General features: G+C 38.5%; 1 protein-coding gene and 1 long non-coding RNA gene across 2 annotated transcripts in view; both read left to right on the top strand.

Annotated features, from left to right (window-relative positions):
• Positions 1-17,061, top strand: part of LOC137084571 (NACHT, LRR and PYD domains-containing protein 3-like) — a 320,075-nt gene that overhangs the window by 113,301 nt on the left and 189,713 nt on the right. The gene's annotated exons all lie outside the window — the stretch shown is intronic.
• On the top strand, positions 6,315-13,888 carry LOC137084912 (uncharacterized). Its single transcript, XR_010906825.1, has 3 exons — positions 6,315-6,560; positions 13,233-13,329; positions 13,781-13,888. It is a non-coding gene; the product is annotated as an uncharacterized lncRNA (long non-coding RNA).

Here is a 17,061-nt window from a genome sequence, read left to right on the forward strand (position 1 = left end):
TAGGCCAGAGTTATATATTTTGTTCAGTCAAGTACTTTGAAAATAGTGTCGACATCCGCACCCGTTACTGCAATACTGATCCAACAAAGAAAACCAAAGTGTCTCTGCATCAGAAAATGGTCTCTGGGTGGTTTTATTGTGAGCTGAGGATGAGATCTGGAAGCCAGGAACATATGTAAGCAGATCCATGACTGATTCTGATAAATCAGAAAATAGTTTTTGGGATTAGATTTTGGGCTGGAAAAGTTTCACATCTGTGTGTGTGGCCTTCCTACTTTCATAGCAGAAACGGATCATCGTCCATTGATCGCAATAGTGAAGAAGAATCTGAATGAGATGACACCAAGGATTCAAAGATTGATGATGAAACTGCAAAGGTATGATTTGGATTGGGTGTCTACTCTGGCAAATACTTTAGCCCAATCCCATTTCTCCCCCTTAGCCCTTTCCTTTCCCCGACCCCTTTATTTTGAGCGTTCATGTGAAGGTGTGTTGATTCTGAGTGGTTATGAGTGGTAAGGGTAAGAGCCAGAAAAATAGAAGTTTAAACCACGTAGCAAGACCATAGTAACCACCCCAAGTATCCTGGAAACCACCCTAGCAACCACCTGATTACCCTAGCAACTGTATAGCAACACCCTGGCAACCACCCTGAGTATTTTAGCAACCACATAGAAAGCACCCTAGAAAGCACCTGAGTACCCTAGAAACTGCCTAGCATCCACCTTGAGTACGTTACCAACCACCCCAGTACCCTAGCAACCATCCTAGCAACCACCTGAGTACCTTAGCAACCACAAAGCCAGACCCTAACAAGCACTCAGAGTACCATAGCAACCACCCCAGTACCTTAGACAACTGCATAGCAACCACCCAGAGTACCCTAGCAACCAACCAGAATACCTTAGCAACTGCATAAAAGCACATTAGCAATCACCCAAGTACCCTAGCAACTGCATAGCAACCACCATAGCACTCACCGGAGTACCCTAGAAACGGCATAGCAACATCCTAGCGACCACCCTGAGTATGTTAGCAACCACAAAGCAACACCTTAGCAACCACCCCGAGTACCCTAGCAGCCACCCAGAATACCTTAGTAACCACATAGCAATACCTTAGCAACCACCCCATGCACTCTAGCAAACTGCACAGCAACTCCATGAGTACCCTAGCAACCACGTAGCAAGACTTTAGCAACCAGCCTGAGTACCCTAGCAACCAAATAGTTGTTTTCTGATAGACTATATTGACTTCAAACACATCAAACTTTAAACTGAAAATCTTCCAAATTTAAGCTTTTAAAACTTTAATATCTGCTCATCCTTCATAACGCTGTCGCTATTTACATCACTTATCGTCTGTAAACTCCTGCGTTACCAAGGCAACAACTGAATCGTTTGTATCACGTTTCGTTATCGCAGCGCCGCAGTAGAAAACGAAACCATATCCGTACGGCCGGATCGGATCGGCACTGAATGGAACGGTTAATAAACAGAGAGAACAGTTTGTCCCGATGGAAAAGCGGCTCCAGCTGTCTATTTTAGGCGAAGGGGTATAAAACAGGATTGGGATTGGGCCTTAGTGCTGCAGACGCCCTCTCACGAGCAGCAGCAGAAGTAGAGCGAGGACAACAGAAGGAGATGTGGAGATACATGTGAACATGGTGTTACTGCGTTTCCTGTGTCTGAGGCAAAGCCAAAGTAAAGAGCAGAGCAAAACGAAAAACACACCGGATCGCAAGTTGACATCGATAACATGAATAATGGAAGGCCGACGGGATCCTCTCCAAAATATCGGGATCTAAGAGCTGTGGATGAAATTCTCCTGAAACAAAACAGACTCGTCATTCCACAAAGCTGGAGACGAGACACACGACACAGAATCCATGAAGCTCATCTCGGTGTGGAGAAATGTAAGAGGAGAGCGAGAGCGAGTCTTCTGGCCAGGAGTTAACAGAGACATTGAACATCTGCTGAGACGGTGTGGCACATGTCAGAGATTCAGACGCAGGCGGATCAAAGAGCCAATGATAATTCTGGACTGACCAACATCAGCCTGGGAGAAAGTGGGAATGGATCTCTTCATCTGAAAGGCCATCATTATTTAGTGCTGATTGACTATTACTCAAACTGCCCTGAATTAGCCTTACTTCCTAACATGTCCACAAAGTGTGTGATAACACAAGACATGGAATAGCACAAACGCTCATCGGTGACAATGGCCCGTGTTTCAGCAGCAAAGAGTGGCCAGATCTTTCAGTGCAATATGACTTCAAGCATGTGAGCTGGAGTCCAGAATACGCTCCGTCAGACGGCAAGGCTGAGAAGGCCGTTCATATTCTCAAGCGACTCCTGAAGAAAGCTGCAGACAGCAAGTCTGATCCATACCGTGCTCTGCTCAATCCCAGAAGCTCTCCATTAGAGTGCGGTGCGGCTCCGGCTGAGACGCGGAGGAATCGGACACTTCGCACTACACCGCCATCTTGCTCAAAACAGAACGGACGTGTGGAAATGAAGCAGAGGTTCAAGCGACAGAAAGAAAAGCAGAAGTTCTGCCGTGACAGAGCTGCGAAACATGTGGGACCACCGATGATGGATGACGTATGAGAATCAGAAATGATGAGAACTGGAGCAAGAAAGCCGTCGTCACGCAAGAGGAGCTCCGAGATCTGATCAGGGGAAAACCGGCGATGGACAGATTCTCAGAAGAAACAGAGACTGAGAAAGAGTCACAAGTCTCGATTCAAAGCAATCCTGAGTCTGAGTCGACGGCATTATCTGCATCGTGTGCAAAGGATGAGTGTGATCTGCACACACACAGTCAAACATCAAACAGTCACACAGTTACACTGAGAAGATCTACAAGACACATCAGAAAAGCTGAGAGACTCAATGTGTGAGACATCGCTTAAAGTTAGAGCGATGAGAAAGTGCCTGTGTTTGAGTTTAACACTTGAGTTAAGATGTTACACTGAATGCAAACTTAGACACATCACAGAATAGCATTATGCTTACTGTTGAATATTTCCTTTAAAGAAAGGGGGATGTAATGATATCAGATGATGTTGTTCCCTGAGATCACCACTAGAGGTCACTGTGTGCTGATGTGATGCTGTTGGAACACAGAATGGCACAAACAGAAGAAACTGAGCAGATAGAAATAAAGACACACATGTTATTACTGCACTACAGATTGTTTCATTGCAAAATATTCGAGAAAACAATCATCTGTGATCTCCTCCTCCAGTGAATAGAGACTCATAATAGCACAGAAACACAATAAAACAGAGCTAAACGAGACTAAAAGAGTGTGATGTGAGAGAACAGAAGAGATGGCTTTAAAACATCAGGATTTATTCATTATTTAATGTGTCGCCATCATTTCTGTCCTTTCCTCTCCGTGAGTTTTGACCATTTCAGTAATTCAATTAAAAGTGCAATAAAGTGATCAGTGCAGGAGAAATAAATGAAAACTGTTCAAGAGTTGACAGTGTTTTTACAGTATGGTTTTCATTTCTCTGATTCTATCAGGTTTATGTCACATCGCATTGATCCACATTTGGAAAAATCATCTGATAAATGACTAAATGTGATTATAAACATGATCTGACGATGACAAACTGATTTCATATCACACAGATGTGATCAAACAAAGTCCTCTTTATGATTTATGATCAGGAGCTCTGCAGAAAGAGAAATGAAAGACAAAACTGAATAAATGAATGAGCCAAAGAGAGCAAAACAGAAATAATGAAGAAAAACAAAAGCCCAAACTGAAGAGAAGAGAGAGGAAAACACAATGAGCCTTTGATGCGTTGAGCTCACTCCAGTGGACGGCTGTTCATAAAGCATGTTCTTGCATTGCATGGGTTTTGATGGCATAGTTGCACATCAGCCTCTACAGTGGACCCTCGAGCATCATCAACACATTCACACCGAGAGGAAAGACTCTTATATCCATGTTTCTTATATCCATATCCATATCATATCCATGTTTCCCTCCAATGGCCAGTCAGAAATGCCAAGTTTCTCCAGAATATCCGTCCATTCCTTCTATCCTAGGAGACTCTTGCAGGTAAAAACATGTTGTAGCATCAGCGATATCTAATGAGTCATATCACAGTTACATTTCCCAAGTGTTGATTTTAGATCGGGAGAGAGTTCTGATGAATCCTCTGTCCACTAGAGCTATATTTCAGCTACAGATCATAATCTGACTGTGACTGTTGTTTCTGAAGAGGCTTCATCTGCAGTAACTTTGACTGTAAATAAATGTATTTGTGTTATTAGAATGTGATTTGCATGAACATCAAACAGTAATCTGATTATGTAATGCATGTTGCTTGTTTCCCCAACACTGCTCATTTGAGACGAGACTGAAAACAGCTGATGGCCAGATCTTCTCAGAGGAGAGCTGTGGGAGAAATGTGTCCATGTTGAGCATAATCAGATTGATCAGCTGATGAGGGTAAATGGACAAACTCTGGCCCACTGGAGGAGCATCTGAGTTGGGTTTCCACAGCTGACCGGATGAAGAGACGTCCTGATGTTCTGAGATCACAGACACGCAAACTTCAACTTCTGTCAAGAATAACTAACTCTATCAATCGATATTTCTGGATGTATTTCATAGTTTTCACACGACTTTATGCAATTTTATTGCTGTTTTTTAATGCACACAATATTGCTATGTTATTACGGTATTATGTTTAATACAGCGTCTCTTCAGTTTAAACCATAACCCCTAATAAACATCTGAAAATCTCTGAAACGTGTAAAATAATGACTTTTCAAATCTAGTTTTTCATGCCCTAAGAGCAAATAAAACACATCTGACAGAGGTTATCATAATTCATGCATAAATGATTAAATTAACTAAAGATTAGGCAATATAACATGATAAATTACACGGATAAAACAAACTGAAAAAGAGCAGAATAAATTTGACAATAGTCAAATAAAAAAGAGAAAAAGTTAAAAAGACTGAGAGAATTTACAAATTGGGAAATAAATGAACAAAAGCACAAACCTATATGAGGGAAAGAAGAAAATGTAAACAAACAAACAAGAACAAAATAATGAATACAAGACAAACAAACAAACAAACAAAAAAAAAAAAACATACAAAGCGACGCGAGTGCCCGCGCATAAAACTAGTTTACTACTTTGTTCACAGAATATGAAGCTGCAGACTCCCGCTCTCAGACATTCTCAGACCCACGATTTTGCAAGCATATTTGCATTCCCAAAAATATCAGTGTTCTCTGACTAACAAATTAGCCAGGAGTTTTTTTGTTATTAAAAACTAAGTTTTCTCTTATGCATTTTCTCTTATATAATTTTTCTCTTAAAAAAACTAATAAACAAGTCTGTCCTTTAACCATCAGCTGTAAACAGGACAAAGCAAAGAAAAAAAGTAAGAACGATTGTGTTAGTGACTTTACTTTTCATCTTCAATTGCATAAGGTAAAATAATAACTGTACTGTAAATAATACAGTTTACAATTAGTAATACAACTGTTCAATAGCTCAAAGCTCTGCTGGATAAGTCAAAAAGTCAAAAACTTCACAGATGGCCTGGAGTCCATTTGTAGTTTTCTTTTTCCTGAGGTAGGCTCAAACATGTTTGTCAATTGGATTGTTTCTGTTATTGCCATATATGCAATGGTTTATATGTTAATTTATTTATTTATTAATATATACAGACAGGCCTATGTTAGATTTAGGCATACTTATCACCCTCGGTATGTTTGTCATTTGCATTTGCAAAAATATATAATTTATTACACATTATTTTTGACCGTGGCATTCATCTTTTATTTTAGTGAAGTCTAGGAATTTGATAGTGATTGCCAAACAAGTGAAAAAAGAAGGAACAGTTGCCTACCAGAAAATACAGTTAATATTTTATCTTATGCAATTGAAGATGAAAAGTAAAGTCACTAACACAATTCGTTCTTCGTTTATTCTTTCCTTTGTCCTGTTTACAGCTGATGGTTAAAGGACAGACTTGTTTATTATTGGTGTTTTCTCTATTCTTGTTTGAGTTTTACTTTGCATTCCAGATATCAAAAACAGGTTTTGTAATGTTAGCAATGTATAATGTTAACTAGACCATTAGCATAGGTTGACCTGAAAGAAACATTTGAGTTGGAATAAAAAAAAAAACATTGTAGCAATATAATATCACATATTATTAATATAATATCAATATTGCATCCTATCTGGAAAATGGTGTCATACGATCTTCAGAACAGCAGGAGGCGCTGTTTCGAAAAAACGAGCGGTCTGAGAATGCGGGACTGTAGAAGCAGGCTCCGACGCGCGTTCACGCATGCCCAGTTGGGGTTCTCGTGAACGCGCATGTCTGTTTACTTCTCTCTCGTCACAAATCTAAAGCGAAAGTAAGTTCTCTTGTCGCCATTTTAAGCAGGAAAACACAGCTCTAAAGTGTTTAATAGAAAGGTTTCTCGAAGTTTAATCAGGAATGTCCGTGTATCTTTCTGATGTTAAAGCTGGAGGATTGGAGAAGCTGTATCTTGTAAAAGTTTGATCGAGGTGAGTGTTTATGTGTGTGACTTCCTCATATTAATATGAATCTCTGGGGGACATTTTTAGTGATTGAGTGAAATGAAATCTTTTAATGAAGGGTTTCTTTCACTTCAAGGTTTCTTTTGTGTTTGGTGATGTCTGTGATTCTTCAGAGGTTTAACAGCAGATGTGTTGTATTGACCTTTTTATGATGCCAATACAACACGATGCAGTGAAATCATCCAAGCCTTAGCCTGAATCCAAGATGGCGGCGACATATGTTGTTTTCTCGTTTGTTTGCGTATTCATATCATACAGCCCAGCAAGCAATTTTGCGTCTAAAAGACGTCTAATAACCGTCTAAACACAGCCCAGACGTCTAGGCTAAATCAAGGCTAAACTTGGGCTGTCAGTGAAAATCTAATAGACGTCTAATCATAGCCCAAGGATAGACTAATCATCAAATAGACGGCTAACGAATGACTAATATATACATTTAATAGACAACAAAATGGCTAAAGGATTCTTTTCACTCAAATATAACAGTATCTAAAAAATAAAAATCCATCCAAACACATTAAATATAAAGGAGGTTTTATTTAGAAAAAGAACATTAACAACATAGACAACTTAAGATAATACAAAAAGATCAAAACATAAAAATGACCAAATAAAATTTTACAAATACAATTAAACATAAATTAGGATAAGAAATATGGAATATTAACAACGTGATATAACTAAAATTATATATATATATATATATATATATATATATATAAAGTTAACCCTTTTGTTGGTTTATAAAACGCATCATCACGGCATCTGCCAAATAAGAAACAAAACATTGCACAAGAAAAGCCTTTTTGACATCATAATGTTTTACTTTATTTAAAGTAATTGTGATGAAGTCATTCTCTTTTGCTTGGATGCACACTAGAGCTGGGCAATAAAAGGTTAAGATACATGTATGTGACATGTTTAAAGAGTCATCATTTACTCACCCTCAAGTTGTTCCAAACCTGTATGGGTTTCTTTCTTCTGTTGAACACATAAAAATATATATTTGAAGAATGTTGGTAGCCAAACATTTGATGGTAGACACTGACTTTCATTGTAGGAAAATGAATACAATGGAAGTCAATGGGGCCCATAAAGCTTTTGATTACCCAGGTTCTTCTTTTGTGTTCAACAGATGAAAAGAAACAACAAGAAGCAATGACATCTTGATTTTTGGGTTTAAAATATGTTTTAGCCGTTATGTTGCATTAGAACACTGAGGTAGATGATTCGGGAAGCACTGAATGGTTTAAGGCCAAAGTAAATGTCTGATCTTCTGCTGCATTATGATCCATCCTCTCAGGGTGTCTGGGACAGGTCTCCTTTCTGTCCCCCGAGTCAAAACTAAACACGGAGAAGCAGAAATCAGTTTTTATACATAATATATCTGGAACAATCTCAAAGAAAACCTGCAGTCCTCCAGCAACTCTTAATTCTTTTAAATCAAGGTTTACTGCTTGCCACTGCCTTTTATTAACTGGAAATAAATAATGATACATTTCTTACACTGCACTGTAACTTTTACTCTGCTGTTATCATGTTTTTATTTTTGTTTGTTTTTTATAGAACAATGTCTTCTTATATTGTCTTTTTAGATTGCCCAATGTTGCTTTTATGTTTTATGTAAAGCACTTTTGGCTTGGTGAAATGTGCAATACACATTTGCCTTGCCAAGTCAAAGACTTATATTTTCATATAATGATCCAAAGAGTAAAAGGATATATGTGGCTTTCATAACAAATTATAATAGTTTGCACGTTTCATGTTTATCCCTTTTTAAGGTGCCTATAGGTACTACATGTAGCATATAAGCTAACCACATGGCTTTGACAATATTACTTAGCTAAAATCTCACCGTTCATACACGATAACAAATAATGTATAATGAACACATGTTAAAACGAAAACACAGATACTTACAAGGCCAAATAATGTCCTTTAACGTTTGCTGTTGCCCGTTGCTGTTCTCCGTTCTCCTCCTGTTGTCCACTCCAACCGACAGAAATGTTTTTCGCGATATCTGCCGTTGCCAGTAGTACAGGCTACAGTTGCCACCTAGCGGTTGAGAGTTGTAATTGATTTTTTTAAATTTTATTTTAAAAAGAGACAATAGTTTACGATTTTCTTTGACTGTCTTACATTTTAAGTGAATGTTATGCCAGACAGCAAAGCTAAAACTAATTCAAATGTTTACAAAAGGTTGGGCTAAAAGTAGACTACACATAGCCGTCCAATTCAGAGCTAAATCGTGGCTACAGATAGACCGTGACATGAAATGACACATCTTGCAAATATTATTGACATTGCGAACATGATGTAATATCAACCATATAATTTGCTACATTGCCAAAAACTAAAATTAATCAGTTTAGGATCAAGAGGAGGAATTCGCAATAGATTGCGGAGGCGAGGAAGCCGTCATCCACTTCCAGTGATCACGCTGTCTAATGTGAGATCTCTTAATAACAAGATGGATGAGGTTGCGCTTCGAGTTAGACAAGAGGAGGAGTTTAGGAGCAGTAATCTCATCTGTTTTACGGAAACATGGTTAAATGAAGATCACTGTGTGGACATCGAGGGATTTACAACTATACGAGCCGACAGAGACAAGGTAAAATCACGGAAATCTGTTGGAGGGGGACTCTGCGTGTATGTTGATAAAAATTGGTCATCACAGTTTACTATCACTGAACAGACTTGTACCCCGGACTATGAGACTTTGGTTGTATCATTTAGACCATTTTATCTGCCGAGGGAATTTGGTCGAATAACTATACTCCTAGTATATGTACCGGGTCCTAATAATAACGAGGCAGCGGAACATATTGCAGAGTGCTTTACTAGGATCATAACAAAGTCGGCAGACCAACCAGTCTTCATACTGGGGGATTTTAATACACTTTCACTAACAGAAACTCTTCCACACTTGCAACAATATATTGATTGTCCAACCCGTTTCTCACGCACACTGGATTTATGTTATGGCAACATTGACGACGCATACAAGGCAGTATGTCGAGCACCGATTGGTAGATCGGATCATAATGTTATCCATCTACTGCCAAAATATAGACAACTTGTCAGAAGGGATAAACCAGTGGAAAAGAGAATTCAGGTCTGGAGTAAGGACAAAGAAGACATGCTAAAGGACTGTTTTTGCACTACAAACTGGGATGTTTTCTTTGATTCATGCAGAGACCCTCACGAACTAACTGACTGTATTACCTCTTATATTCAATTTTGTGAAGAAACAGTTATTGATACTAAGATGGTTAAAATCTTCTCAAATAATAAGCCATGGCTCTCTAAAGATTTAAAAAAACTCCTCAATGAAAAGAATTGGGCATTTCGGGAAAATAATCATGATGGATTTAAAATTAAAAGGAAGGAACTGAGAGCTATGATACAGAAAGCAAAGATTGATTTTAAACATAAGATAGAGGATCAGTTAGCGAATCAAGACGCAAGGAGTGCTTGGCAAGGCTTGAATAAGATGATGGGGCGTGACTCAAGAAATGTAAATAATGATATCATTATAGGGACGGATGGTTTTAAATGGGTTAACGATTTGAATTTGTTTTATGGAAGATATGATGTAGCCGATAACTGGAATAAGATTGAACAAATAAGTAATAATATCCCAGTGGCGCCACCAATTTGGTTGACAGGGGACCAAATCAGAAGGTCACTTAAATGTATTAAACCCAATAAAGCAGCGGGTCCAGATGGCCTTAAGGGCAGAGTTTTAAAGATATGTGCAAATGAACTAACTGACCCCCTAACAAAATTATTTCAGTTTTTATTAAACTTACAGATAGTACCGAATCTATGGAAGTTATCATTGATAAGACCTCTTCCGAAAAAAGTAAAAGCAAAGAATCTAGATGACTTTCGTCCAGTGGCGTTAACATCAATACTTGCTAAATGCATGGAAAGAGTAGTTAGTGATTATATTAAACAAGACATATCAGAACAATTAGACGTACTGCAATTTGCATATAAAGCACAAAGAGGAACAGAGGATGCAACGCTCACTATGGTCGATACAATTACAAGCCATTTACAAAAAGCAAAGGCTTACGTGCGTGTTCTTTTTATTGATTACACGTCTGCCTTTAATACCATGCAGATACATCTGCTATTGGAACGTCTCTTGATCCTAGGTGTAAATGGAGGAATAGTTCATTGGATAAAGAATTTTTTAACAAATCGACCACAGCGAGTTTGTGCTCGAGGGTTCGAATCAGATATTATATTTTTAAATACGGGGGCACCCCAAGGATGCGTCCTGTCACCTCTTTTATTTTCGGTCTATACAAATGGTATAAGAGTGCAGCATGAGAATTATAAATTATATAAATACGCAGATGATATGGCACTTGTGGCACTTTTATGGAAAGACTGTGTACATTTTGAGTACGAGGAACATGTTTTGAAATTAGAAAAATGGTGTGAAGAAAGTTCCTTATTGATAAATGTACATAAAACAAAAGAGCTGATTTTAAATCATCCGGAGCCTTTAACAGAAATACTGCTATGTGATCAAACTGTTGAAATTGTGAAGACTTTTAAATATTTAGGAATCATGATTGATTGTAAAATGAACTTCTCTGATAATGTGGCTCTTATTTGTAAGAAAGCAAATCAAAGGTTATTCTTGCTAAGGAAATTGAAAGATTTTTGTGTGAGTACAGCTGTGCTGCAAAGAGTTTATACAGGTCTAATTGAGAGTGTTTTAGGGTATAACATTACAGTGTGGTTCGGACGAGTTACTCTGGTAAATAAAGTTAAATTAGACAGAGTTACAAGAGTAGCTGGAAAAATTATAGGATTAAAGCAAAAATCTGTTGCTCAGTTATACCAAACTGCTGTTCAGAGAAAAGCTTTGATTATAACAAGAGACAAAACACACCTCTTGAATCATGTTTTTGAATTACTACCATCACGTCGTCGCTATAGAGTGCCAAAAGCAATTAGAGCAATATATAAACAAACGTTCGTACCAAACGCAATAAGTCTTTTGAATAAGAGGTAAGAAATGTGAATATTTTAATTTTGTCATTGTAGATGTATTGTATTGTTAGATGTATTTATTGTATGTTGTGTACCGTAAATTGTTCTGTGATTGTGTGGCGAGACCAAAGATCAATTTTCAGCTTAGGCTGAACAATAAAGTACTACTACTACTACTACTACTAGTCTTTTGACTAAAAGTGGGCTACGAATAGCCGGTCTGTATAGGAGCTAAACCGTGGCTAGGCATAGTCATGAATATATCACGTTAAAGAAATGAAACCAAACACATTGTAATCACTGTTGACTTTGCTTACATGATGGAATATGATACATCTCACAAGTTATTTGGACAAAAAATACATGTAACCAAATTCAAGGTTATTTTGGCTAAAAGCTGTCTACTCATAGCCGGACTATATCAGGTCTATAGTTAATCTAGACGGTGAAATGACGGCTATTGCTTGCTGGGAGATGTGATCAAACAGTCTTTCCCTTGAGCAAAAATAAAAGAATTGCCACTTTATTCACAAAATATTAATCTCCAACGCCCGTTCACGCAACAACTGCTCTCGTGCATGCGCCGTGGTGCTCTCGTAAACGCGCGTTTCTCTCTCGTCACAAATGGAAAGTGAACTAGAGTTTTCCTGTCGCCATCTTAAGCAGGCAAAAAACGTTAATCAAAGTGTTTACCGTTAAAGTTTAAGCAAGGATTTAAACATTAACAGTTTAATAGTTCGTTTATCAGAATTTAATCAGGAATGTCCGTGTATCTTTCTGATGTTAAAGCTGGAGGATTGGAGAAGCTGTATCTTGTAAAAGTTTGATCGAGGTGAGTGTTCATGTGTGTGACTTCCTCATATTAATATCTCCGGAGGATATTTTGAGTGATTGTTTGTTTGATATGAAATCTTTAACAAAGGTGTTCTTTTACTTCAATGTTTCTTTTGTGTTTGGTGATGTCTGTGATTCTTCAGAGGTTTAACAGCTGATGTGTTGTATTGGCCATTTCACGCGTTTGTTGGCTTTTGTCCTGTTGGCGTTGGTCGGGTCAAATCAGTGCCGCAGTAAGGGGATTGAGTTTATCTTAATGTGGAATAACAAACCTTATTACAATCATACTGCAAATACAGTGGTTTCTCTTAAGTGCTAATTACATTTATATTGTTGTATATACTTCCAAAAAGTTTATTCTGATTCACTACATTTATTGAATATAATTTGAGACAAAGGGATTGTTAATGTTTGTCAGTTTAAACAAAAATGTGGATTGCACTTTGTAATCTACCTGTTAATGTGAGGCGGCATTTTGGAAAGAGACACAAAGAGCAGCCACTACACAGACTGTGAGCGATGCTGAGGAGCGAGTGAGAAAACACAGAGTGGTTTTTAGCGGGGAAAAAAAAACTTTTATGGGAATCCTCTAGGGGTGAGGGAGAGAAGGGGGGCAAGAGGGGCAGTGGCTCGTGCACGGCCCTGGTTCGATGGTTCGACCGAACATGTTCTCTCTGTGTGTGTGTGTGTGTGAATAGGACCTATGTCTGATCTTAAGTTCACACTCCAGATGTGTTCAGATAAATAATGAAGGATGTTTAATTTAATTTAGTGTGTTGTTTTTTCATTCAGAATCAGTGGAGGAGATCAAACTCATCAGATTCTCCTGCAGCTTCATCATGGGTAATTCACAAGGATCCACAGGTGGAGATTTCTCTCCAGGATGCAGGTACTTTCAACAAACACTAATAAATATTGTTACATCATAAAAAATAACACACACACGTCTGGTTCACTATCTTTGTGTAGACTCTCCAACAAACTGTACATTCTATCCCCCTACACCCCCCTTAAACCTACCCATCACACACACATGCACACGCACACACATGCACACACACACACACACTGCCCCTAAACCTACCCATCACACACACATGCACACGCACACACATGCACACACACACACACACACTGCCCCTAAACCTACCCATCATAGGAAATATTCTGCATCTTTACTTTCTTAAAAAACTCCTCCTGTATGATTTATAGGCCTTTTGAAAAATAATACAGTATAATACAAACAAGGACACACAGACACACACATTTTTATTGGTTCCTCTCATAAAGAATGATCCCAGTAATCTAAAGGATTAAACTGAATCTGTTCTCTGTTCCAGTTCAGTCCAGCAGAAGAGCTCAAACCCAGAGTCCAGCTGTGTGTCTATGAAGAGTGACGCGTCTATGGATCCGCCAATAGCGTTTAAGAGTGGAGACACACGGCCTGATCTCAGGTATATCATCTCTATAAAAGTTATGATTCTAGTATTTGATTTTTTTATGAAACTGTTATTAATATACAGCAGTGTAACAAGTTCAGTGCCCAGTTGCATAAAACACCTTAAGTTTTTCCCTTAAGTATGATACTTAAGGCGAGATTTCCCCTTATCTAAGGGAATGATTTAAGGGTGTTGCATATAATCCCTTAAACGGTTCTCTTAGGTAAGGGACACCGCTAAGTGTTTCATGACTGAGACCCAGGTTTTACCGTTATAAAATGATATTGTTGCCATAGACACGCTTCTGTACACATTAACCTATAGGAACTGTAATACAATGGATAGGCCTACAATAGATATGGATAAAGAAAACAAAAAAAGAAAGCCAAATTGGACAGAGGAGGAGAAATGTATCCTTCTGGATGAATATGAGAAAAGAAGGGCAATTTTAAAAAGCAAACCCAATCCCCAAATAACTGCGGCCAAAAAGAATAAATAAACAGTGGGAGGAAATAACGGAGAAGATCAGCGCACGTAATCTAGGTGTAAAGAGGACCGTATCGGAGGTAATGAAAAAATATGAAAACGTCTCTGTGGTGGCAAAAAAAGAAATAAGCCTCCATAGGAGGGAAGCCAACAAAACGGGTAAGAGAAAAAAAACGTTTTTTCTTCTTCTTCGTACAGAGTGTGTTTTGATACCATATCACAGAGTCAGAGAGCTAACGATAACAAAACTGCAGGTGGAGGACCGCCGCCTTCTCAACTGTCAGACTCAACGAAACTAGTCCAAGACATCATTGGGGCGGACTCACCTGTCCTAGCTGGCATCCCTGGCGGGTTAGAGAGTGAAGCTGAGATTCAACAAGAGGAATATTACACGGAGTGAGAGAATATTATTGTCTTAAATCAAATAACGTATCACTGCTGAGGATAAATGATTTGAAGATCACGACGACAGACAAAATAAAATATGACGATTGGTATTTGTTTCACACATTAGACCTTCTCAGCAGTCAAATAATCTTCAACACCGGCAGAGCGCCAGCAGTACGCCAAACCATGCAGCAAAGGGAGGTTTTATTGCTTCTTTGTTAAAGCCCATCTTTCAAGTTGAAGATCACTGTGAATGAACGTGTAGATAAATAGTATAGGAACTCGACTTGCATGAAGAAATGAATCATAAATGTGCATTAAAACAGTTTTTTAAAAGAAATTGTGAGTAAAATTACTTCCGTTGTGAAAAACGCTCTGATCGGAAGTGACGCAACGGCCGGTAAACATCGTCTCTTCGTAATGGAGTCAGACAGCGAAGAGGTTGCAGTTGGGATAAATGTCAACTCTTACGATGGGCTATTGCCGTATAATTACGAGCCGCCTAGGCGTGAGAGGGGTCAGGGAGAGTTAAGGGGAAGGGTAAATGGACAGAGCAGAGAGATAGAGTTGTGGTGTGAGGAGAATCGGTTGAGAATTGGGCAGGTGTCTTGGTGAGTGACAGCAGGGTAACGTTATAGCTAATTGTGGCTAACGTTGTCTCCATGTTTATCACATTGCAGTATCTTTAATAACTCATATTTAGCAATATTGTTGTCGACTTTGTTGTTTTTAAGCATCCATGTATATTGTCACCATCTATGCCAGCAACATGTGTCTTAAAATAATTAATTTAGATCCCAGATTTTAAATGAATGTTGTAGGATGCTATAGCTATGTAAGCTATAGCTTACGTCTGTGACGGTCAGCTAGTCTGGATAGGGATAGAAATTCTGTGCATTTCTACAAAAACATAGTTTATCGTGAAATTTTGTAGAAATTGCTAACTGATGTTTAATCAGTAACTGCTTTTAGACCTAGGTGTCCGCATGTTCTGATCAACATAACCGGACAGCTGGAATTCCGACCTTAGTCGGCTGTTATACTACTCACCTTAGTATTTCCGACGGACATAATGTAAATGAGCTCACATGTACTGTGGAGTACGTGTATGAAAGCAGTTAGTCTTTCGGATAGGACGGGAATATGCTGTTCATGTAAATACAGTCATTGTAACAAGGATCTTTTATTGTCACGTGGAGGGATACTGGTTGTAAGGCATGCAGATAAATGCATCTAATTGACAGCCTATACTATACTGCCCTACAAAGGCAAAAGACCTTAACTCACTGGAGTGTGGAACTGAGAAAAATGACTTTAAAGATTTTTTGTTGTCCAGCCCAATTAGTTATAGGTAGGACCCTGGAAATCTGACATTTAGATGTTTTAGTAATGAAAATTATCTACATACACTTTTTTTTTTTAACTCAAACTGGACTTTTGACCCCTATTTTGAAGTTACTGGACTCTGCCTTTGTAATGTCTGCAAAAAATGAGGAGGCATGCCAAGGCAAAAGGCAGTAACTTCCATATTATCAATATTTGGTTGCTGATCACCATTTACAAAATCAATATAGTAACACCCTTATAAAATCTAATGATCATGGCATTTATTTTGTATGATTTACAATTAATTATAGCCATCTTATTATTATAAAGGACACAATACGTCTTGTAAAGAGTATCTTCATTAGTTAGGGCCCTATAATTTCCGCGATCACGGAATCGCGGAATTGGCATATAAACGCGGAATCTGCATATAAACACGGAATCTGCATATAAACGCGGAATCGGCATATAAACGCGGAATCTGCATATAAACACGGAATCTGCATATAAACGCGGAATCTGCATATAAACGCGGAATCTGCATATAAACGCGGAATCTGCATATAAACGCGGAATCTGCATATAAACGCGGAATCTGCATATAAACGCGGAATCTGCATATAAACGCAGAATCTGCATATAAACGCGGAATCTGCATATAAACGCGGAATCTGCATATAAACGCGGAATCTGCATATAAACGCGGAATCTGGTGTTAACGCAGATTTCCCCGGAATTTTACATATTTGTAATGAAATTCTTTGTCGTGTGGGTTAAGAACGTATGTCTGAGGAAAGTGCAGACCGGGGGAAGCAAATCTTCGCGACACAACCCCTCCCGTCATTTCAGCTCGCCCTTCAAAACAATGAAAGTACAGCGAAGTTGGTCTCCACGGCTCTGCTTTCGGCAGCGAAAAAGTTAAGGATTTAACTATTAAGCATTTAGTTAAAAAAAATTAAAGGGGGAATTTGGGGGAAAAAATT

This window comes from Pseudorasbora parva, chromosome 8 (genome assembly GCF_024679245.1).
Source record: "Pseudorasbora parva isolate DD20220531a chromosome 8, ASM2467924v1, whole genome shotgun sequence".
Taxonomy (NCBI): Eukaryota; Metazoa; Chordata; class Actinopteri; order Cypriniformes; family Gobionidae; genus Pseudorasbora; species Pseudorasbora parva.